The sequence below is a fragment of the Petaurus breviceps genome, unplaced genomic scaffold (assembly GCF_028583685.1).
Source record: "Petaurus breviceps papuanus isolate PSGF00001 unplaced genomic scaffold, PetGlider_PUasm1.0 186, whole genome shotgun sequence".
Taxonomy (NCBI): Eukaryota; Metazoa; Chordata; class Mammalia; order Diprotodontia; family Petauridae; genus Petaurus; species Petaurus breviceps.
In genome coordinates, this window is record NW_027185798.1 from 39,398,811 (window position 1) to 39,422,496 (window position 23,686).

A 23,686-nucleotide genomic window follows, 5' to 3' on the forward strand; every position below is an offset into this window, starting at 1 on the left:
GATAGATAGATAGATAGATAGATAGATAGATAGATAGATAGATAGATAGATAGATAGATAGATAAAGTGGACAGAGCTTATTAAGGGCTTTCTATGTTCCAGGCACTGTACTAAGTGCTGGGGACATAAACCCAAGCAAAAAAAGACAGTCTAGTAAAAGCTCATTAAGATGCTTCCAGTCTAATGGAGAAAGAAAATACATTAGGGATGGAAGATATTGGCAGGAAAGCAGAGAAGCCCAAAGAGTGAGGAATGAAGCAGAGAATAAAGAGGCCTCATTTGGAATGGTGGTCTGGACCAGAGACTCAGCAATCAGGAGAGCTACAGGGCAGAACTATGTCCAGTGATAAGATTTCTTTTTGGTTAGGAGGTGAAGTTCAGAGAGTGACGAGTGGAGCCAGGAGGGGTATGATCGTGATGCACATATTGATATTCCTTTTCTACCCTTTAAACTTTACCAAAAAATACTGAATCTCAGAGTTAGGAGAGACCTCTAAGGCCAGGCACTTGGTCAGAAATCACCTTTACAACTGTGTCTGGCAAATGAATCTCCACTTGAAGTCCTCCCTGTAAAGAGAAACCCCTGCATTTGGAGGGACTTATTCCATTTTTGGACCACTTTGAATATTGAGATGTAAACATGTAAAGGGTGCCATTGTCAGGAAGTTAACACATATATTACTTGATGCTGTCCATTTAAGTATGGAATTCTACAGATGTTGTTCATCCTTTCTTCTCCAAGAGGACCAATGACATCACAGGTGATGTCTTGACTTTCGAGTGAATTGGATTGAAGTGAGGCAGACTTGTGCAAAGTCATCAACCTCACTCTCTCCTCCAAAATCACTGGAGTGCAGTGGCAAGACAAAAGTCAAAGATGGCTGATGATGGCCCCAATACAGATGAAATATACAGAATAATAATAACTAACATTTATACAACACTCAAAAGTTTGCAAAGCACTTTACATTTGCCATTTCATTTGATCTTCACAATAGCCCTATGAGGTAGATATTAGCATTATTCACATTTAACTGATGAGAAAAATGTCTTAATGAGGATAAACTCTGGGTCACACAGTGGCTGAATATCTGAGGCAGGAATCAAACTCAGGTATTCTCCATTGCTTACTCAGCATTAGCTGGTGACCACCTACTTGCTTCCTACTATGCTACACATTCAACATCTCATATAATATCTCTAAATATAATCCAGCTAACATTGATGTTTTGGAAGCTCTCCTTGCTCTCCATGCCACATAACCTCCCAATTTAGCCAGTTAGCATTCTTGAATATTGTTGTGACCTGGGGTAGGGGGCGGGGGGAGCACGAACTACATGATACAGTGAGAAGTTTGAGCTGTCTGCAAAGAGTGCTGATTGTTGAATGGGATTCAGTCTAGGATTCTCTTGTAGCCTGGGGCGGGGGTGGGGGGGGAGGTCTCTAGTTCTATGAAGCAGGACTCTGTCCTGGGGTTTGTCTTATTCACAGTTTGATCAGTGACTTGGTTAAAGATACAGATTGCATGCTTATCTGATCAACCTATGACATGAAGTTGGAAGGCATAGTTAACACATTTGATGACAAAATCTGGATAAAAGACATTGACATGCTGGAATAATGAGCCAGTTATGAGATTTAGGATTTAAATTGTAAATTAAAATGCAGGGCAGCTAGGTGGCTCAGTGGATAGAGTGCCAGGTCTGGAGTGAAGAAGATCCATCTTCCTGAGTTCAAATCTGACCTCAGACATTTACTAGCTGAACCAGTCACTTACACCTCTTTGCCTCAGTTTCCTCACCTGTAAAATGAACCAGAGAAGGAAATGGCAAATTACTATAGTATCTCTACCAAGAAAACCCCAAATGGGGTCACGGAGAATTGGATATGACTGAAAAACAACAACATCAAAATATAAACTTTAGAATGATCAATGCGAAATTGTGAAACAACTCCACTTAGAATCAAATAATTGTTCAAGTATAGAATGGAATAAATATGAATAAGTAGCAGTTCATACAGGGAAATACATGGGGTTTTTGTCATGCTAGAATCACATTCCTGCAGTGAATTTATGGGGCAAGATAGACTGATCCACCCTAGTCCATATTGATCAGATCACATCAGGAGTATTGAGGTTGTCTCTGCTCACCAGAGGAATTTTGATAAATCAGAAGGATGACCTTGCTATATGAGGCTCAGTTGATTAAACTGTGAATTTTATCTTATGAAAAAGATGACTTGGGGTGGGGTTGAGGGGCAAGAGAGTTGTCTTCAAATATTAGAAAGGTTGCTTAATAGCAATGGGATTAAATTTTTTTATTATTATTAAATTTCTTCTTCCCAGTAGAATGTAAACTGCTTGAGGTCAGAGACTTGGTTGATTTTGTTTTGCGTTAAGACTTTGTATTCCCAGTGCCTAAAACATAGTCAACATTTAATAAAATTCTAAAATTGAGTTCAGTCCTGTTTTAGAGAGAACCAAAACCAATTGAGCAAGAGTTCCAAAGGAGATTTTGTTCCCATATAAGGGAAGAAGTTGTTAACAATTTCAGTTGTTCAGAAATGGTATGGGATTGCCTCGTGATGCAATGAGCTCTATCAGGGACGTTGTAGAAGGAATTTCTGCATGTGTCAGGAACTTGTGTGATTGTTAAGGTCTCTTCCTATTCCAAGGATTCTTTGTGGTTTTGTTTCTTAGCCAGATTACAAGCTGCTTGAAGCTAGTGTCCTTCCTGTACATTTCTTTACCGTTCCCAAAGCAAGGTCCAAGTACTTAACCCAGTGATGGTCAGTTGCCACTTAAATAGATTTGATAACAGATATCATAGTTCAAGGCAAAGACTATAGTGAAGCTTCTCAAAGTGTCTCTTATTTTACCAAGTCTCTGCTTCCACCAAGACAAAGAAAATGAGGGCACCAAGCCTCTGGGACTTAAACAAACCTGGAATCTTCATGACTATAATGGAGGGAAGTAAAGAAGTAATAGCACGACTTGGGACCAGGTCCATGGAGATTGTTTAGTAGAATCTGTTGAGGACACTCCTCCCTATGACCTGAGTTCTGTTCTACCAATCAAACTTCATCCCTGCCCCTTTGTCTCATATTCCCTGATTTTTGCAATGAATGCAGTTGGAAGGGGATTGCCATTGGCATTTAAAGACTAGAAAATGTTCTCTGTGGGAATTTAGGCAAATCACTTAACCTCCCTGGGCTCAGATTCCTTATCTATAAAATGAGTGTCTCTTCTGGTTTTAGACCCATGAACCTGAGAATAAGCTTAATTAGACTTGTTCAGCACAGAACTAGGAGTCATGGCTAAAAATAGGCAAGAGGAAAATTTAGGCTTGATACAAGGAAAAAAGGCTCTCTCATAATGAGAACTTTCCAAAGGGGAATGGGCTGCCTTAGAAGGTAGAATTCCTTTTATTTGATGTTGTTAAGCAAAGACTTCATGGCTGTATGTTAAAGAGAGGACCCTTTTTCAGGCACAAATTGGATTGGTTTGATTTAACAGTATTTTCTACTATGGCTGTTGCTGATTTTTCTATAGCCTCGGATCACTTTTGGCAAAGAAAAGACAGGCCATGATTGTCTACAATAGATAGCATATAGTTGAGCTAGTCTTCCCAAGATAGGCCCAGCTGGGCCCTCCTTAGGTAAACACATAGAGCAGAATAGTAGAAAAAGACAAGAGATACCTGTGCATGTCTTTTTCATCTTCTCTTTGGAAACACATGTGATGGGTACCTGAATTTGGTGAATTGAAAAGAGGACCAGACTTGAGTGTAAAGTGGGGAAGGGGGCAGGAAGCAGTAAGAGAATATCTGCACACAGTTTGAAAGGGGAGGAGGTGCGTGTGGGGGGGTCCATTCCACTTTATCATTAGTCAGTTCTCCCTCCCCCCCCCAGCCTTCCTTACACTGGCAAGAAACATGGGCAGCAATCTGGCCTCTAGAACTAACTCATTGTGTAACTACCCAATGCCCAATGTACTTCTCTAAACTTATGTGGGGAACACACACACATTATATAATATATACATACATTTCTATATGTACCAATACGTGGTAATTTGGGGAAAGTGCTTTGTAATGCTACATAGATGTGTTATTATTAATAATAATTATCAATTAACTATTTTCTTTCTTGGCTCAGGTCCATACCCTTCTGCTAGACTTAAGGAGTTCTTAACCTGAGGTCCATGAGGTTGTTTTGTTTTTTAATTGTTTTTGATAATCGTATTTCAATATTATTGCTTTCCTTTGCAATCGTCTGTATTTTACTTTATACATTTAAAAACATTTTTTCTGAGAAGAGGTCCATAGGCTTCATAAGATGGCCATGAGAATCTATCACACACAAAAAAAGGTTAAGGACTCTCTGGACCTAGGGGCATGGCTTTTGACTTTGAACAGATACAGGGGAGCCTAACTCTGAATAAAAAGATCAAACGACCTAAACAAAGGACCTGAAATCTCGCCTATTTATCTTTAGTTCTTGGAATGGGGAGAGAGGACTAAATCCCTTAGGGTGGGGAAATCCCCGGGGAAGGTATAATCAGGTTTTGTTTACCTGGGAACCTTTGTTCCACTCCAGCTAAAGAACTCACTTTCTCTCCTCCCAATCTTAATCCAGGTATCTTAATCTGCAAGTGCTAATTCAGAACTTTCTCCATTTAATGAAAATGCTCCTATTTCTTGAATTGGGGAGGCAGAATAAGTATTGCATTTTGTAGGAGGACTTAGGGTTGGTTGAATCCCACTGTGAATTATTATAATGATATAATAATATCTTTATTGTTGTCATCATGATCATAATCTAACTTCTACCTGCAAATTTAGGATAAGAAAGCAAATACAACGAATTCAGGCAGCCTGCTTTACTTTATCTCCAACCTATTCAATTATTTAAGATTTTATATGCCTGGAACACAGAATAGATTAAAAATTTTTTCGTTCTTTATTTAACAACTTTTAATAAGAAGATAAACAATTCAATAAAAATACAAAAGGAGGAAAATCTGACCCCAGATGCCCAAGGGCTTTAACAAGGTGAAAACTAAAAGAATAAATCAAAAAGCAGAGGAAAGGTTTTTCTTTGTCTCCTCCCTGACACTTTTGGGGCTGCCTAAGAGATATTTGAGCCACGAGTTCTGAGGGGGAAAAAGGATCCACTCTTGGGGTGAGTGGGGGATATGCCGAAGAGACTGTGTTTCCACAGAATTCAACATACCTCTATGCTTTCAACAGATGGAGAACTGATTTGTTCCTACTATGGCCATCCTTGGCTGGTAGTGAGAGGTCGGTAGGGGAAAAAAAAAATAACCACATCGTGGCCTCTTCATATATATTATTATTTTACCGGTGACCATCATTGGCAGCCTTGATGGGAAAGAGGGAAAAGACCCTGACAGCAGTCACCCATGTTTCTATAATACTTAAAAGTTTAAAAGGTGCTTTTCTCAGGAACAAATGTGTGAGGGGGTGATGTGAGTATCATCTCCAGTTTACAGATAGAATTCAAACTAATGTCTTCTCACTCCAAGATTAGAACAATTTCTCTCCCTCAAGTGGTGGATCCCTTGAACTTAGAAATCCCAAGAGGTACATAAGGAGAGAAGTCTGGGTCAGTGCATCATTCCATTGTTAATATAAAGAATATTGGACTTGGAGTCAGGGGCTCTGGGTATAAATTCTGACTCTCCTATTTAATACCTTGGGTAAGTTATTTATTTGGGCCTGTTTGCTCATTTACAAAATGAGGGACCTGGATCTCTAAATTCTCACCCATCTCTAAATACCGTAGGATCACAGAATTAGAGTTGAAAGAGACTTTGGAGGCCTTTTTTTTTAAACAACCCCTTCATTTTACAGAAAAGGAAACTAAGGTGCAGGATGTTTTTACTTGTCCTAAGTTCACACAGGTTATGCTTATCAGTGGCTTATAGGAGTCTGTTACATTACTTTTTAAAAAAGCAGAGGAGGAATAGTAGTGGGAAACTACTAAAAGAAAACATTACTGAGGAGGAATAAATGAAATCTAGTGTATGACTGGATTGGGGAGGTGGGAAGGTATAGAGAAAAAGCAATGAAGACAATTTTTGAAAAAAAAAAAACCAGAAAAATAGATTCTGCAAACTATAACAATGTAAATTTGGCATTGATACCTAGAACAAGTCTAGAACATGTTATTAAATAAGTGACTTGCCCTAGAAAGAAAATGGTGATCATTAGGAACCCCACTGAGTTCATTAAGAACAAGTCATATCAATTAAAGCACATTCATTTTTTGGTTAGTCTGGTAGATCAAGAAAAGTTATAGATATATTATAGCTGAATTTCAGTAGAACTTTTGAAAAATAATTTACGATATCTTTGTGGACAAAATAGAGGATGGATGATATTTTAGAATGGCATATTCACAGCTCTCTGAATATGCTCTCTGAATACCAAAGGAATGTTAATTAATGGATTAATGTTACCCTGGAGGAAAATATTTTGTCCTATGCAGCAAGATTCTGTCCTTAGCCTTGTATTGTTTGAGATTTTTATTAATGACTGCGGGGAAAATGTGGATGGGTTGTCAAATTGACAGATGATCCACCCTTGGGAAGGATAACTAATAAATCTGAAATAAAGCCAAGATATTTTTTAAAAAAGCAATTGGGGTTAAGTAACTTGCTCAAGGTTACACGGCCAGTTATTTTATGTGGGTGCCAAGTATCTGAAGCCGGAACCAATCCCGGGTCTCCCAACGCCAGGGCTAGCACTCTTACTCACTGTGCCACCTGGCCGCCCTTAAAACCAAGATTTTAAAAGATCCCAATAGACTGGAGGGATGGGCTAAAATAACTGAAATTAGATGCAGATAAATAAAAAGTTTTGCCTTTACCTTAAAGTAAATTCTATACATATTTATTGATTGGGGTCTTGCTTTAAAAAAATTCACATGAAAAAGATTAAGGTTTTTATTTGGCTATTATTTAAATTAGATTGGGGACTTGACTGGAAAGAGCTTAGTCAAACCTGATTGGATCAAAGGAGAAGCCCTTTGCTCTAGCTTTAAAGAGAACTGCCTATAAGAGGTGTAAACAACACTGTGGATGTTTAGCCTGGAGAATAGAAGACTTGGGGTGGGGGAGACGAGTAAATTCTTTTTGGGGTAATAATCAGATATTATTTTTCCATGCATCTTTCCCTCCCATAGATCATGAAGATCAATCTCTCAATGCCTTTAAAAAGGTATCGCCTTTCGTATGTATTTCTTCTATTGATATTAGTTGTATCAAACTGCTTTCTTTGTTTTAGGGATTGAAACAATTTAAAATCGAAACAGCTAGAAACAAGCTAATCGACATCATTGCCCCATTCATAATTCTTGTCTTGCTAGGGCCTTTCCAGTTAGTTGGTAGACTGAACTTTCAGAGCTCTTATTTCTGAAAAGTGGAAGGGTCTCAATTTTGGATATCATCATGTTTTTTTTAAAGATTTTTTTTAAACAAAACTATATAAAGCTTGTAGATTAAACAGAATATATTTCTAAATTTAAAAACAAAACAAAAGTTCCAACTGCATCTGTTGCTAGCTTAATTTAAGGGCAGGTTGGAAGGAAACATTGGTGTCTATCTTTATCCCTCAATGACTTCCAGGGGTGTGAATAATTTTTGATGGGGGATCATATGAATAATCATTTCAGCTTGAAGTTCGTTAAAAAGTCCTTGTGTGCCTGAGTAAGCCCAGAAAGACCAAAGGATCTAAGGATCTATAGAGCTATAAGGGACCTCAAAAGCCATTAAGTCCAACCTACTCATTCTCCAGATAAGGACATTTTGAGGCCTAGGGTGGTTAAGTGATTTGCTCAAAGTTATATAGGTAGTAAACATTAGAGGAGGAATTTGAAGTCCTCACCTCAGATTACAGAGTCAGAGTTCTTTCCTGTGTACTAGAGATGTGGTCAGGGCCAAAGAACATGTGAATACACTGACCCTGGTAGCCTTCAAATCTCCAGTACTAAGTGTCCCACATTATGAAATCTCCTTTACCTTTCATGGGACCATGTATCCTCCATATTAACCTGTCACATGCTCTGGGAAGTCCAGCTTCTGTTCAAATAGTAATTTTTTCCTCTAGTAAATGGATCAGTCTGGTTTAGGTCAAACAACTAATTAATAAATAAACAAAAAGGAAATAACTCACAGAGAGAAGGCGCTAGAATTAAGAAGAGTTGGGGAAGGCTTCTTGTAGAAGATGAGATTTTAGTTGGGACTTAAAAGAAATCAGGGAGGTTTGGTAGAGCAGAGGAGGAAGAGAATTCCTAATAGGGGGATAGCTAGAAAGAATGCTGGGAGCCAAGAGATGGAGTTTCTCGTTTTTGGAACAGCCAGGAAGCCAGTGTTACTGGATCAAAAAGCATGTATTGAGAAGTGAGGTATAAGAATACTGGAAAGTTAGGAGGGGAATAGGCTTTGAAGGTTTTTGAATGCCAAACAATATTTTGTATTTGATCCTGGAGGCAATAGGGAGTCACTGAAGAGTAGAGTAAGTGTGTGTGTGTGTGTGTGTGTGTGTGTGTGTGTGTGTGTGTGACATGATCAAACCTCCTTTTTAGGAAAATCACTTTAGAGGCTGAATGAAGATGGATTGGAATGGGGAAGCACTTGAGGCAGTCAGACTCACCAGCAGGCTATTGCAATAATCTAGGCATGATGTGATGAGGATCTGCCCAGATTAGTGGCAGCGTAAGAGAGAAGGCGGTATATTTGAGACATGTTATAGAGGTGAAATTGATAGGCTTTGGCAACAGCCTGGATATATGGGATGAGAGATAGTGAGCAGTCCAGGAACGACTCCTAGGTTGTGAGCCTGAGGGACGGGAGAGCTGGCATTGCTCTTTGTAGTAACAGGGAATGTAGGAGGGGAAATGGGTTTAGGATGTCTACTGGACATCCAATTCAAGATGTCTGAAAGATAGTTGGAGATGTGAGCCTGGAAGTCAGCAGAGAATTTGGGCAGCACAAGAAGATTTGAGAATCGTCAGCATAGAATTGGTAATTAAATTCATGGAAGCTTCTGAAATAGTACAGAGGGAGAAGAGAAGAGGACCCAGGACAGAACTCTTGGTCAGAGGACATGATCTGGAAGAGGCTGCAACCAAGGAGACAGATAAGGAGCAATTGGATATGTAGGAGGAAATCCAGCACAGAGGGGTGGCCCCAAAACCTGGAGTGAAAAGAAGTATCAAGGAACAGAAGAGTGACGAACAGGGTCAAAGTCTAGAGAGAGGTCAAGGAGAATGAAGATTGAGAAAAGATGCCAAAAAATGGTTTTTAAATCAAAATATTGTGGAATGATGATCATTTGTGGACCAGACCTGAAATTGGAATGAAACAAGACACTGATAGACCATCTAACATTTAACCAAAACAAGTTTATTTCACAAAGAGCATAGAAAGGACTCTCAGTGAGGATATGATACTCCTTCAGATAAATGGAGCTCCCCTTGTCTCCATACAGCAACCATCTGGTTGGAAGAATGTGTTGGTTCAACTGACTGTGATGACTTGCATGACAGTCAGACAGCTGTTAAATCTGAGGGTCATTAAGTCTTCCTTCATGGGCTGACTTTTTCATGCCATAGGCTACTAGGAAGCCACATCAATTATGAAAGCCCTAGTGCCCCTAGATCAATCAATTCTTGGGAACACATTTCCTGCTTTTTAGTGATGAAGAAAACCCCTACTTAATCCTACATGGCAGGGTCTGTATCAAACTAGCCCTGCCTACTTGGTAGGGACTGTAGTAGATGCTTCTTCTACCATAAATATAGTCCTACCCTTTGGTCCAAAAGGTTGTAAAAGTTCCTAGCAGAGTTTATAAAGGAAAGGAATAGAAACTGGATTTGTGTAAAGACCTTCTGAATAAGGAAACTCTCTACCAATTCAAGCTGGCATCTTTTTTGCACCTTATAGTCTTAGAGTACTGTTGAGACAAGATAAATGTCTTGCCCAGGGTACAGCAAGTATGTGTTTGTGGCAGAATTTGAACCCCTGTCTTTCTGTTTTCCAGGCTGACTTCATAACCCACTGGAAAAATGCCAAGAATTTCACACAACGCTGAAGACACTACTTGATACTTGACTTGTCCCTGGCTGGCCTGAAATACTGTCTTTTACTCATCTTCCTCATAGGTTTAAATAAGCTTTTCCCTCAGGTTAGCAATAATTAATAATAATGATGATAATCACTAATATAGCTCTTGTTATGTATAATCCTCATAACAGCCCTCAGAAGCAGGTGTTATTATTATTCTCATTTTACAGATTAGAAAACTGAAGTAGACATAGATTAAGTGATTTACTTAGGGCCAAATAGTAGGTGGTTATCACTAGATTCAAACTCCAGGTCTCAGGGTAGAAGAGAGAAGTTTGACTTTAAAGAAGGCTCATCACAGGGGAGCCCTCCTCTCTTTTTCTCACCTGTCACCCTTTTAGACATAAGTTTGGAGAGATCTTCTGAGCATTACCCTGGTCTGCTGATAGAGGAATGAGTAGAAGAAAAACACAGTCCTATTAGGTTGCTACCAGTCTGGTTCAGGTTCTCCTGAACTTTTCAAGACTGGGCAATAGCTGGAAGAGAGGACTTTGGGATTGGGGGATCAGCCAGATCCATCTCATAATGATAGTGGAGTTGAGGTGGCCTCACATTGAGAGAGGCAGGGTGAAAGAGCACTAGGGTTGAGTTCAGATATCTGTTCTGCTAATTACCACCTGCCTGACCTTGGGTATATCACTTAATCTCTGGGGATCTCAGTTTCTTTACCTTTAAAGTTTGGGGACTGGACTAGAACATTTATTATCTCTAGTATTCCTTTGGGTACTCGGCAGATAAAACATTTTCCAATGATTCCAGGTGTTTATCTTAGATAAGATCAGTCAGTTCCTCTAATAACTGGTTCACCAATGCCAGGTGGAGAAACCAATGAGGAGAATGCCTTAAAAAGCCAAATTGCCGAGATAGAAAAGGAATTTCAAAAACTTACTGAAGAGAATAATTCCTTCAAAATTAGATTAGAGCAACTGGAAGCTAATGACTTTATGAGAAATCAAGATACTATAAAACAGATCCAAACAAATGAAAAAAAAATAGAAGGCAATGTGAAAAACCACTGACCTGGAAAATAGATCCAGGAGAGATAATTTAAAAATTATTGGACTGCCTGAAATTCATGATAAAAAAAAAAAGAACCTAGAAATCATCCTTCAAGAAATTCTCAAGGAAAATTGCCCTGATATTCTAGAACCAGAGGGCAAAATAGAAATTGAAAGAATTCAGATTGCCTCTTGAAAAAGTTCCCAAAAAGAAAACTCCTAGGAATATTATAGCCAAATTCTAGAGTTTCCAGGTTGAGGAGAAAATATTACAAGCTGTCAGGAAGAAATAATTGGAGTATTGTGGAAACATAATCAGGATAACGCAAGATCTAGCAGCTTCTACACTGAGGGATCAAAGGACTTGGAATATGATATTCTGGAGGTCAAAGGAGCTAGGATTAAAATCAAGAATCACCTACCCAGCAAAACTGAGCATAATCCTCCAGGGGAAAATATGGCTATTCAATGAAATAGAGGACTTTCAAGTATTCAAGTCAAGAGGACTTTCAGAGCTGAACAGAAAATTTGACTTTCAAATACAAGAAGCAATAGAAGCATGAGAAGGTAAACAGGAAAAAGAAATCATGAGGAACTTATTAAAGTTGAATTATTTACATTCCTACATGGAAAAACAATAATTGTAACTCATGAGACATTTCTCAGTATGAGGATGGTTGAAGGGGGAATATATATGCATACATATATATGTATATATACATATATATGTATGTATAGGAGTATTATGTGTGTATAAATACATATGTGAGTGTGTGTGTATATGTGTATACATAGACAGAGGGCACAGGATCAGTTGAATAGGAAGGAATGATATCTAAAAAAATTAAATTAACAAAATGGTCCTAGGAGATAGTCAAACAGGACAGCTTTGAAATTGTTGATTTTATTACATATAATTACATATTTAATACACATATAACATATATATCTCAAAACAAGTTATAAATAATAGAGATGAACACTTTCATATACAATCCTCTTTTTCTAGTCTTTGATATGGACATGTTCAAGTTCACTGGTATTTGTAAACTTCAAAATAATTTTTAAAAAGCTATTAAAGTTGGGGCGGCTAGGTGGTGCAGTGAATAGAGCACTGGCCCTGGAGTCAGGAGAACCCGAGTTCAAATATGACCAAAGACACTTAACACAAAAAACTAGCTGTGTGACCTTGGGCAAGTCACTTAACCCCAACTGCCCTCCAAAAAGCAAAACAAAAAACACACACAAAAAAGTATTAAAGTACAAAAAAATATACTGGATTCCTTTAAGAAACTCTTAAAGCTAGTGTGCATTGGGCAGTCACCTGTGAGGTAGGACTCGGTACTGGGGGCCTCTGCTTTATCAGTCAGGAGGCCAGAAATATTTCTTTGATTTGTGCTTAGAACAGAGCTGCTGAGGCTAAGGGGTTCACAAATAGTTCTAATCGGGCAGTGCACTTGGGCAGATTCATTGGCACAGATGGAAAATTTCTGGTGTTCACTAAGATGCCGGATCTCTGCAGGGAGACAGCAGGCTGGGCTTGCAGCTAAGTGTGCCCCCCCATACCAGGAAGCTGTCCTGGTCTCAACAGTTGTGTTTTCAATTGGGGCACAGTCTGGCACCTTGGAGAGCAATGTCTAAGCCCAAGGCAATTAACTTTTTCTATAGCTGTTAGATGTGGTAGGGGAACAGCCAGATTGTCTGAGGCTGCTGAGAAAAGTCTTCATAGATGAAAACTAAGAGTCTCCCATGGGTACCTTAAGAAGCCATTGGAACCAGGGGTTCAGACAGGGCTGAAGTTAGGTTTCCCCATCAGACTGCAGAGCTAAATTAGAGGTATTAAGCCTTGGCCACAGGGATCTTAAACCTTTTGTCTTACTTGAATTCTGTCACATAGCCATGAGCAGGCTTCTGCACGTAACCACTGTTCTTAAACATTTAACTCTTATAGATAGTTGGAGCTGTTGGTGAGGGGATTGTGAGTGCAGAGTGGAGTGGACCAGAGGTAGAAGGCATTGTTCCTGGGGGAAGCATCATCAGAGGATCATGTTGGGAGAGCAAGAAGGAATGTCGGAAGGCATGTAGATCAACCTCTCTATATAGAGAAGGGTTAGAGAAAGGCATACATTTTTAAAGTGCTTACTATGGGCTAAACACTTTATAAATATCTTATTTGATTAACAAAATAATCATCTGATATAAGTTTTATGTCCACTTTACTGGTGAGAAAACTCTGGAAGACAGAGGTTATGGGTCACACAACCAAGTAAGTGCCTGAAATTGGATTTGAACTCAGGTCTACCTGATTCCAGATTCAGGGCTCTATCCACTGAATCAGACTAAGCCCTAGGAAAGTAACATGGCTCACCTAAGGTCACATAGCATCAGGAGCAGTATTCAAAACTGAAGTCCTGACCCCCAGAGCCCATGTTCTTTCCACTATACAAGCTGCCTCTCAGGAAACAATACCCAGATTAAAATGAGAGCAAAAATTAATCTGCTCTGGAGGTCATGCATTCATTTGATAAGCATTTATTTTGTTGTGTCAAACTTATGGTTTCACTCCCAGTGAGGAAACTCCTACCAAAGAAGACAAAATTAACTGCTCTCCGGATTAGCCCAGGTGTAATTGGTGTGGAGGAGAAGTCACCTGAGGTCAATCTGTTTAAAAGGTGGGGCTCGAAATCCTGGTCTTACTGATTCCAGGGCTGCCTCCATAAACATTTAGACAGTTTAACAAGACAGAGATAGGGACTAAGTCTGTAATTTCACTCTATAATCAGCCAAAAACTCTTTATTAAGCGTCTCCTATGTATGTATTTCACAGGTATAGCCATTCAGTCAATAACTATTTATTAAGCTCCTGCTATGTGTCAGGCACCATACAGAACTCCCTGGTAAGGAAACTCCTTCTAGCAATGCAGGTCAGCACCTTCCTTAGACTTCGTGTTAAGAGCCACTGACTTGCTTGTGGTTGCACAGATAGTATGGGTCAAAGGCAGAAGTTTCAGAATAGCTCATATCTATGTAGCCTTCACATGAAGGTTCGCACATAGTCCTTTACATATACAATCTCATTTGATCCAGTATCTGGGGATACAGAGACAAAATGAATTAGCCCCATGCCCTTAGGAGCTTACATTCTATGGAGGAGGGAGAGGAGGGAACATCATCTATACATATAAGTAAACAGAAAATATATACAAATTAAATAGAAAATGCAAGGTAATTTGGATGAGAAGCGGTTGTTGCTGTTTGTCCACTCTTCTCAAAAGAAACCATGACATTATGGAGGTGATGCCATGACAAGTGAATTGGATTTAAGTGAGGGAGCACTGGGCAGAGTCACCAGCTTCACTCCCTCCCCTGGAGCCATCTGGGTCCAGTGCCCATAAACGTGTCAGGACAACTGGAGATGGCCCCAGATAGCCTTTTAAAACTTAGTTCTTTAGCAGGTCTCAGTTGGACTGAGGCAAAGCCCATTCAGTGATTAAGGTAGGTTAAAAAAAAAAAAAAGAGGAAAAGAATGGCTTCTTTAACCTGGTCCAGGAAAAAAAAAATCAAACTGGGAGGGGAAGACCCTCAGGGTGTCTGGATAAAACAGAAACAATTCCTGTTTACATTCACTCCCAGTCAATTGGAGCCCAAACAAGGACTGTGTGGGGTTTGACCTAGGCCCTTTTGTTGGCCAAACAGTGAAAGTCTGAGTCATTTGCCTTTAAGGCATGTCCTGGAGAAAGAAATCTAGCCTATAAATCCCAAGATGAGAAGGTGACTATTAGGAATCAGGAAAAGTTCAAAATGGAGCCAACAGAGATGATCTGAGCTCTGCAAAGATTTCATCTAATTTGTTATTTCCTATAGGTATGAGTTTTTATGTCTAGCCTCCGATTCCACCTTCCATAATCCCCTAACTTAGTCATAGCTAGCTGGATCTCATTACTGGTGGCACCATTATTTTCCAAGAAAATGGTTGTTTTTAAATCGGGGTAGGCAGGTAATAGCTGAAAATTGCCCTAGACAAGAAAAAATAGGGATTTGGCAGGAAGAGATTTTTTCCCCTGGGCCAGCTTTGGGGGGGTGGGAAGTGGGGGATGGCTCATTTCAGTGTAGATGATTGAGATGGGGAAATTGTTGAGTGGATACAGAGGAAAGAAGACTGGGCTTAGAGTGAGAGAAGCTGGGTTCAAATCCTGCCCCTGTCACTTACCTGTGTGATCTTGGGAAAGTGACAACCTTTTGAATCCTCATTTTCTCTGTATATAAAGTAGAATTCTAAATCTAATTCTGATTCTAAGTCCATGATCCTGTGAGTTGTGTCTTGGAAGGAGAGCCAGGGAAGAACTCTGTGTGGTAGAGTTATAGATAAAAAAGTTTGTCTTAGGGGTGGCTGGGTGGAGCAGAAAATAGAGCACTGGCCCTTGAGGCAGGAGGACTTGAATTCAAATCCAGCCTCAGATACTTAATACTTACTAGCCATGTAACCTTGGTCAAATCACTTAACCCCAACTGCCCTGCAAAAAAATTTTAAAAATACATTTTTTTTTAAAGTTTGTCTTAAATACTTACGGCGTAACAGGTTTATATAAGTACTTGTGATACAAAGAGGCAAAAGAAGGCCTTTCTCTTGAGCAGCTTCCATGCTAATGGAGGAGCCAACAACATGCAAATAACTGAGTACATACAGGATGTATACAAAGTAGATGGAAGGTAATTTCAGAAGACATTAGCATCTGGGAGTGGCTGGGGAAGGGCTGGAAAAGACCTCTTATGGAGAGTTGTTTTTCAATAGTTGGCTAAGTGTGTGTGTGTGTGTGTGTGTGTGCGCGTGTGTGCGTGTGTGCGCGCGAGCGTGTGTCTTCTAAGTGTCTCAGAAAGTCTTAGGCATCTGGCTCTCTTATATCTTCCACCTAAATTGCCAGAAGAGTTAGGCAATGATGACCCTGTGTCACGAGATCGGGGACAGATGATCATTAGAAGATGAATCTTGACAAAATCTTCAGAGCCTCTCTTTATTCTCTCCAGCTTGGCTATATCAATCAGTGGTCATGAGATGCTGGCGGTCAGAGGTGGGGTCCCCTTAACATTCTACCTGAATTGTGCCCCAAGATGCTTGTTTCAAAAATCCTCTCTGAGCTCCGTGTGTGAGGAAGACTATGAAGTTAGCTCTAAAAGATTGAGTGTGTGGGGATGGTGTTCAGTTGTTTCAGTCCTGTCTGACTCCTCATGACCTCGTTTGGGGGTTTTCTTGGCAAAGATACTGGAGGGGTTTGCCATTTCCTTCTGCAGCTCATTTTACAGATTAGGAAACAGAAGCAAACAGGGTTAAGTGACTTGCCCAGGTTCAGGTAAGTGCCTGAGAGCAGATTTGAACTCAGGAAGATGAGTCTTCCTGACTCCAGACTGTGCACTCTATCCACTAAGACATAGCTGCCCCTAGTGGAGCCTTGGAGGTGAATACCAGATGTTGTAGGTAACAGAAAGGGACAGGAACAGTAATAGAAGGGATCTGGCCCAGGGCCTTGCACCATAGAAGCTCTAGGTCAAAAAGGAAGGATGAGTAGCCAAAGACACACCATCATGTTGGGGTACGGAAGGTACAGAAAACCAACATGTGTAAATACAAGATAAAAATTCAACATACATCAGCAGTTTGGGTCCAGGTCACAGAAGAACAAATGCTTCCACTTACAAACACCCTGAGTCTTATTTTCAATAAGCCTTAAATGAATGCAAAGTCATTGAAACAATTTAAAAATTACACAGAAGGAAAGAGAAGAAAGTTCGGAAGGGGACATAGACAAGAAGGGCCATATTGACGCTACCATGATTAATTTTATGTGTACTTTAAAAAGCCAAACTAAGCTCAACAAGCTAGAAACAATAGTTGCATGTGAAACTTTCTTTTTTGACCCTTTGTATAAGGAAATGTTCAGGTTTATTGATCACTGTCAAATTTATAATAAAAATTTTTATTTAAATAAAAAAAAGAAATGAATGAAAATGAGATGGAATGGAGTCAGCAAGTCAACAAGCATATATTAAATGCCTCCTATTTGCCAGGTACTGCTAAACTCTGGGGATACAAAGGAAGGTAAAAGACAGTCCCTGTCCTCAAGGAATTTACAATCTAAGGGGGGTGGGGGTGGGCAGCTGAGCAATGTCATCGACTCTTTTTTTCCATGCCACCCTCAGAGAGGTCCAGAGGACAGGTTCCTCAGAGCCACTTTTCTCCCAATCTCTGCTGTGGCCAATCTCAGCATCTCACTAGGACTGTCCATGTGCTTGGAAGTAAAAATGGAAATGATCCTCACCATCCTCTAATCTCCATCCACCCCCACCCCCATATCCACCAGGAAACTGACATGGATCCATATTAAACTATTTGTACCCTCATTTGAGTAGAACTTCCTAAATTCTCCATTAGCTTGTATTCACTGCCTGTCTTTGGTGTTATGGAGACCAAGCTGTTGGCTTTAAAGAGACAGAGGAGGATTGTTTCTGCCTCTACTTGTCCTCCGACCCTCTTCCTCCCTCTCATCACATGATTTCCCAGTGGTCAGCATGCAGGAAGAGTGTGCAAATTGAGTAACATGCTGCTATAAAAAATGATGCAAATTCTGGGGCTGGTGTGGAGGATGCTGACTATGGAACTGAAATCTGGTGGATTCTGTGCTCCTTGTCTCTGCTTTCCCAGTGGGGCTCCATTTGTACTTGGTAGGGGGTGAAATGGCCCCTCTTTGCTGCCACCACCCAATAGGGATAATATCTCTTCCCCACTCATGTCTAAGACACCAACTGTTTTTGATAGCTACTGAGGGAGGCATTCTGAAATATAACTCCACGATAACCTTGGTGTCACCAGGTAAAGAACACAGCTGGGTTATATAGGCTTTTCTCTTTAGGTATACACAGAGGTGCAGCAGATGGATGCAGCTGTAGACTTAAGCTCATGAAAAACATCATTTGACTTGCAATATCACTGAATTCACAGGGGCAGGTAGGTGGTGCAATGGATTGAGTACCAGGCCTAGATTCTGGAATGCTCATCTTCCTGAGTTCAAATTTGACCTCAGACATTTACTAGCTGGATGACCTTGGGCAAGTCATGTAACCTTGTTTGCCTCAGCAGGAAATGGCAATCCACTCCAGTATTTCGACCAAGAAAACCCAAATGGGATCATGAAAGGTTGGGCATGACTGAAAAATCACCGAACAACAAAAAACATCACTCAATTCATGGTCTTATGAAAGTCTTTATGATAGGGATGGGGACTGGACATGTGATTTCATTCATATAACAAAGTCCCAGTGGGTCAATCAAGCAGCCTTTATTAAGTGCTCATTCCATGCCAGCACTGCTCTGGGGACACAAGAAACGCAAAGACATGGCCCTTGACCTCAAAGAGCTCACATTTTATTTTATTTCTCTAAGCCTGTATTTAGTCTTTTAGTTTTCCCCCAGTTACATGTAAAAACAATTTTTAACATTCGTTTTTAAAACTTTGAGTTCCAAATTTCCTCCCTCCCCCCTCCCCCCATTGAGAAGGCAAGCAATTCCATAGAGGTTACACATGTGTAGTAGGGAGACCACATTTCTCTGCTTTCTCTAAAACTCGTGTTATATGCACATGGATCTATGGAATACATGTGGGGTTTGATTAATGAACGTTTACCTTAAATGTTTTGGCCTCCTTATTAGAAAGCAAACGGTATAGAAGTACAAAAGTTCTAAATCTTGATTAAAAAGTAGAACCAGTCTTTCCTGATTTCTTTTCAAGAATAGTTTCTCCGAGTCAATTTGAAGAGTTAAATTCTGATAAGGGATCACAGTTATCTGCCTATTCAATGTTATATATTGACTTTTGAGTTTTAATTATTCATCAGAGGTTGACCCTAGCTAATGTGGTAACCCAAGATATTTGGAAGCAGATTAACTCTTACTTCCTCCAGTGGCTCCCTGGTGCCTCCAAGATCAAGTATTAAGGCTCATATTTAGCTTTTAAAGTTCTTTAGGACCTGCCCCCCTCCTACCTTTCCAGACTTTTTACATCTCACTCCCCTCCAGGTACTCCACAATCTAGTGACACTGTCTCCTGGCTGTTCCTTTCACCAGGCTTTCCATCTCCCTCATAAAACTCTGTCCTTATCTCTGCCTTCGGTCTTCCCCAGCTACTTTCTAGTCTCAGGTAAAGATCTGCCTTCTGTAAGAAGCTTTTCCCAAACCCCCTTAATGCTAATGGGCCTCTGAGATTACCTCCAATCTTGTATACGTCTTGATTATACCCTAGGAGTTTGCATGTGGTCTCCCCCAACAGACTGCGAACTGACTGACAGCAGGGACTTTATTTTTGCCTTTCTTTGTACTCCCCAGCATTTAGTACAGTGCCTGGCACAGAGAGACCCTTGATCAATACTTGTTGATTTATCTTTACCTTTAGTGGGGTATTTGAATATCTTTCAGAAATGACAAGGAATAATTAATTCTGGAGCAATAGACAAAAAACCCAATGGTGTTAGAAAGAGGGCTTTCTGAACCTGAAGGGACTTTAGAGGGATCATCTAGTTCAGCCCCTTTACAGATGAGTAAACTGAGATGCAAAGAGGTCAAATTACTCACCCAAAGTCACACAGGTAGTAAATTGAAGAGCTGGGATTTGAATTCAGGTCTTCTAATGCCCAAAACCAGTATTCTTTCCAATCATCATCATCATCATCAGCAGCAGCAGCAGCCAGGACCATCTCCGTCATCCTAATCTATATCTGGCCACTGAACCCAGATGGTTCCAGAAGAGAAAGTGAGACTTTGCACAGCCCTTTAATCCAATTCACTTGCGAGTCATGGCATCATCTTCCTGATGTCATGGTCCTCTTCGAGAACCAAGGACAACAACAATAAACAGTTAGCATTTATATAATGCTTTAAGATTTGCAAAGCACTTTACAAAGATCATCTCATTTGACCCTCATAATAACCATGGGAGGTAGGTATCACTATTATGCCCATTTGTACAGATGAGGAAACTGAGGCAAATTGAAGTTGTAATTTGCTTATGTTTGAGTCGGTGTTTTAATTCCGGTTCTTTTGACTCCAAGTCCAGCGCTCTAGCTGCCCCTAAACCATACTTGGAACATTCATAAGTGTTGCTGCTCTCCAAGCAGACCTTTGTCCAGCTTAGAGATCCTGGAAGCTAAAGAGACCTACAAGGCCAACCTGAGAGTCACGTAGCTATAACTGGTAGCCTCTGCCCCACTTACAGAAGCTATGAATTTACTAAATTATATTTACATTGTTATCAGGGACTGCCAGAAAGCCATAAAATCCTGCACTTACTTAAAAATAGCCCAAGAGCTAAATTCTTTAAATTTGCAAGAGGTTCCACCTGAATGCACAGTCAGTTATCTTGAATTCTCTTACCCAGGACCAGCCAGGGATAAAGTTGGAACATCCATAGAGTGGGTGGGAAGGAAATCACTTGCTTGGGATTAAGGAAACAGAAGCAAGGCAACAGTCCTAGGACAGCGACACTTAGAGCTTCATAGATTTATTGTCAGAAGGGATGATTGAGAATGCTAAATCCAACCACCTCATTTTACAGATGACGAGTCTGAGGCTCAGGGAATTTTAAGTAACAGCTCCTAAGAGACCAAATCAGAATTCAGGCTCAGGTTTTCCTGACTTTAAGTCTGACCGCTGCATCCACTACTCCAGCGTCACCAATCTTGTTTACAGCAGAGAGCAAGAATCATTAGATAGGTCCAAGATCTGGAAGTTCAGTTCAGCCGTTCATTGCCGAGAGGAAAACTTGGGCAGGCGCTCTGGAGGGTCAGTCAAAAATCCAAGGACCAAGATATCCCAGATGTGTTCCAGCTCCTCCAGAAGCTGGGCATTGTCATTTGAATAGACCCTGGCTCTAGCCCCAAGTCCTACCTTGATCTCCTCCAGCCCCAGATGTAATCAGGTCTTTGTCCCTGTTAGCACTTTCTGTGAGGAAATAACCAGCAGCTGTCTATACTATTAAGGATTAATTACTCTTTTCTCCTCAGCTTGAAGAAAGTACAAAGGGCAGTGGAGATCAAATTAGGGTCAGAGAGGAACTGGCTTATTTTAATTCATTAGTTAGTTATTGAGGCAGAATAATGAAGTGGAAAGTGTATCTGACTTGAATTTTTTCCTCAATGGAAAAATAACTGAAAAATGGTCCATTCCTATCCTAGATCTATATGAAGTTCAGAGAGGGATAGAATGCTGGGCTTGGAGACTTCCTGAAGACCTGAGTTCAAGTGTAACTTCAGCTTAGTACCTGTATGACCCTTGGCAAGTCACTTAGCTTCTATTTGCCTAGTTTCCTTATCTGTAAAATGGGGATAATCATAGTGCCTACCTCCCAGGATTGTTCTGAGTATAAAATGAGGTAGTATTTGTAAAAAGAGGGCAGCTAGGTGGCCCAATGGATTGAGTGCCAGACTGAGAGTCAAGAAGACTCATCTTTCTGAGTTCAAATCTGGCCTCAGATACTGTGTGATCCTGGACCAATCACTTAACTCTAATTGCCTTAGTTTCCTCATCTGTAAAATGAGCTGGAAAAGAAAATGTCAAACCACTTTGGTATCTTTGCCAAGAAAACTCCAAATGGGATCATGAAGAGTCAGATACAAATGGAATGACTGAACAACAAAGACTAGCATTATTGTTGTTATTATTATCATTAGTAGTAGTGATAGTAGTGGTGGTAGTAGTAGTAGTAATAGTGGTAGTAGTAGTAATAGTAGTAGTAGTATTTAGCTCCTTTAGGAGGTGTAAGATGTTTTCAGGGAAGACTAGTGCCTCTGGTGTGAGGGCTGCCAAACCCTTTTCGGGGCTGCTTATACACATTTGGTGTCCCCCTGATTCATCCAACTCTCACTTGTGGCTCCAAGAAAGTGTAGCATGTGCAGTGACCACACCCCACCAAACCAGGCTGAGGGTAACTGAGAGTTAGGGGAGTATCTACCCCAAGCATGTGCAGACTCCCCACCAGCAGAATGGACAGGTGAGAACACATTGTTCCAATGGCCATGAAGTTGGCCGAAGCAGGCTCTGTGCAGCATTTAGAGCTTGGTCAGACATCTCAGATGCCACGGTCATCCACTGCATCCTGGTCCATCACCAGGTGTGCTGACTCTTGTCTTGCCACTGGACTGTGATGACTCTGGCAGAGAGAGTGAGGCTAATGAATTCGTGCTACTTTGGCTCACTAAGATCCAATTTATACTCTAGTCCAAAGACATCACGTGAGCTCATATGGGTTTGCTCAGCCGCAGTCAAACACGCTACCTTGACCCCAACATAGTGATGTCATTTTACCTCTCTTTGAGAAGTAAGGACAACAATCCATCAACCAAGCAACCAGCCAAGGTCAAAACGCTGTTATACTATATACTATATATATATACATATAGTGTATAATATAGTATATTTATCCAATGAAATAATATTGGCAAGGATGAAGAGGAAAGGGAATAAGCCTTTATTGAATACCATCTGCTGTGTGCCAAGCACTGTGCTTTTTACCAGCATTCAACGAAAGCTTGGGCATCAGACGTTATTACTCCTACCTTACAGCTGAGTCAACTGCAGCTGAGTGACATGCCCAGGGTCACGCAAGCAGTAAGTATCTGGAGGCAGAATTTGCACTCGGGTCTCTCTCTCTCTCTCTCTTTTTTTTTTTTTTTTTTTTTTTTTTTGCTTTTTGGAGGGGGGAAGGCAGGGCAATTGGGATTAAGTGACTTGCCGAAGGTCAAACGGCTAGTAAGTGTTAAGTGTCTGAGGTCGGATTTGAACTTAGGTCCCTCCTGACTCCAGGGCCGGTGCTCTATTCACCTAGCTGCAACTTACCCTGGTCTCTTTGACTCCAGGTACAGTGTTCAACCCTCTGGGTTAAGCTCCTGTTTCCCTTCTCAGCTTCTGCTGAGCTCACTAAGGCTCCCAGTACTTCCTCCCCCTTCCTTTTTTTCTCTATGCAATTGTGCCTTAGGAAATGTTGTTTTTAAGCACCAAGTTAAAACTTCAACATTCCTAGGAGTAATAACAAACTAGAACATATCCTCTGAGAAAGTTCACTGTACAGCACTTGAGAATAGTATGTTCCAGGCCAAAGTGCTTAAGTGTTCAGGGACTGTGGCTCCCAGTGATACACACAGGTGTTTACCAAATCCTGGGCCATTCACTCCTGGAGAGAGGAGGGCGTTCTTCCCCCCGCCCCTCCCCACTCCATGGCAGTTCTGTCTGATTAAACAGTCTAGTGGTTTTAGACTTTGAGTCCACCTCTTACCGCCCTTGCTAAAGCACTCCAATTCCAATAAAGGCAGCTCTATTGAGGTCAGATTTCCATCTTTAGAAAGTGCTTTTCTTTCATTGTGATTAACTCTTTCATGTGCTTCCCTTACAATAATGTCCATATGAACATGTCCACTCTAGCCTTTGATAGCTAAGAGACCATGGAAATGATTTCCTTCCTTCCTTCTTTCCTTCCTTCCTTCCTTCCTTCCTTCCTTC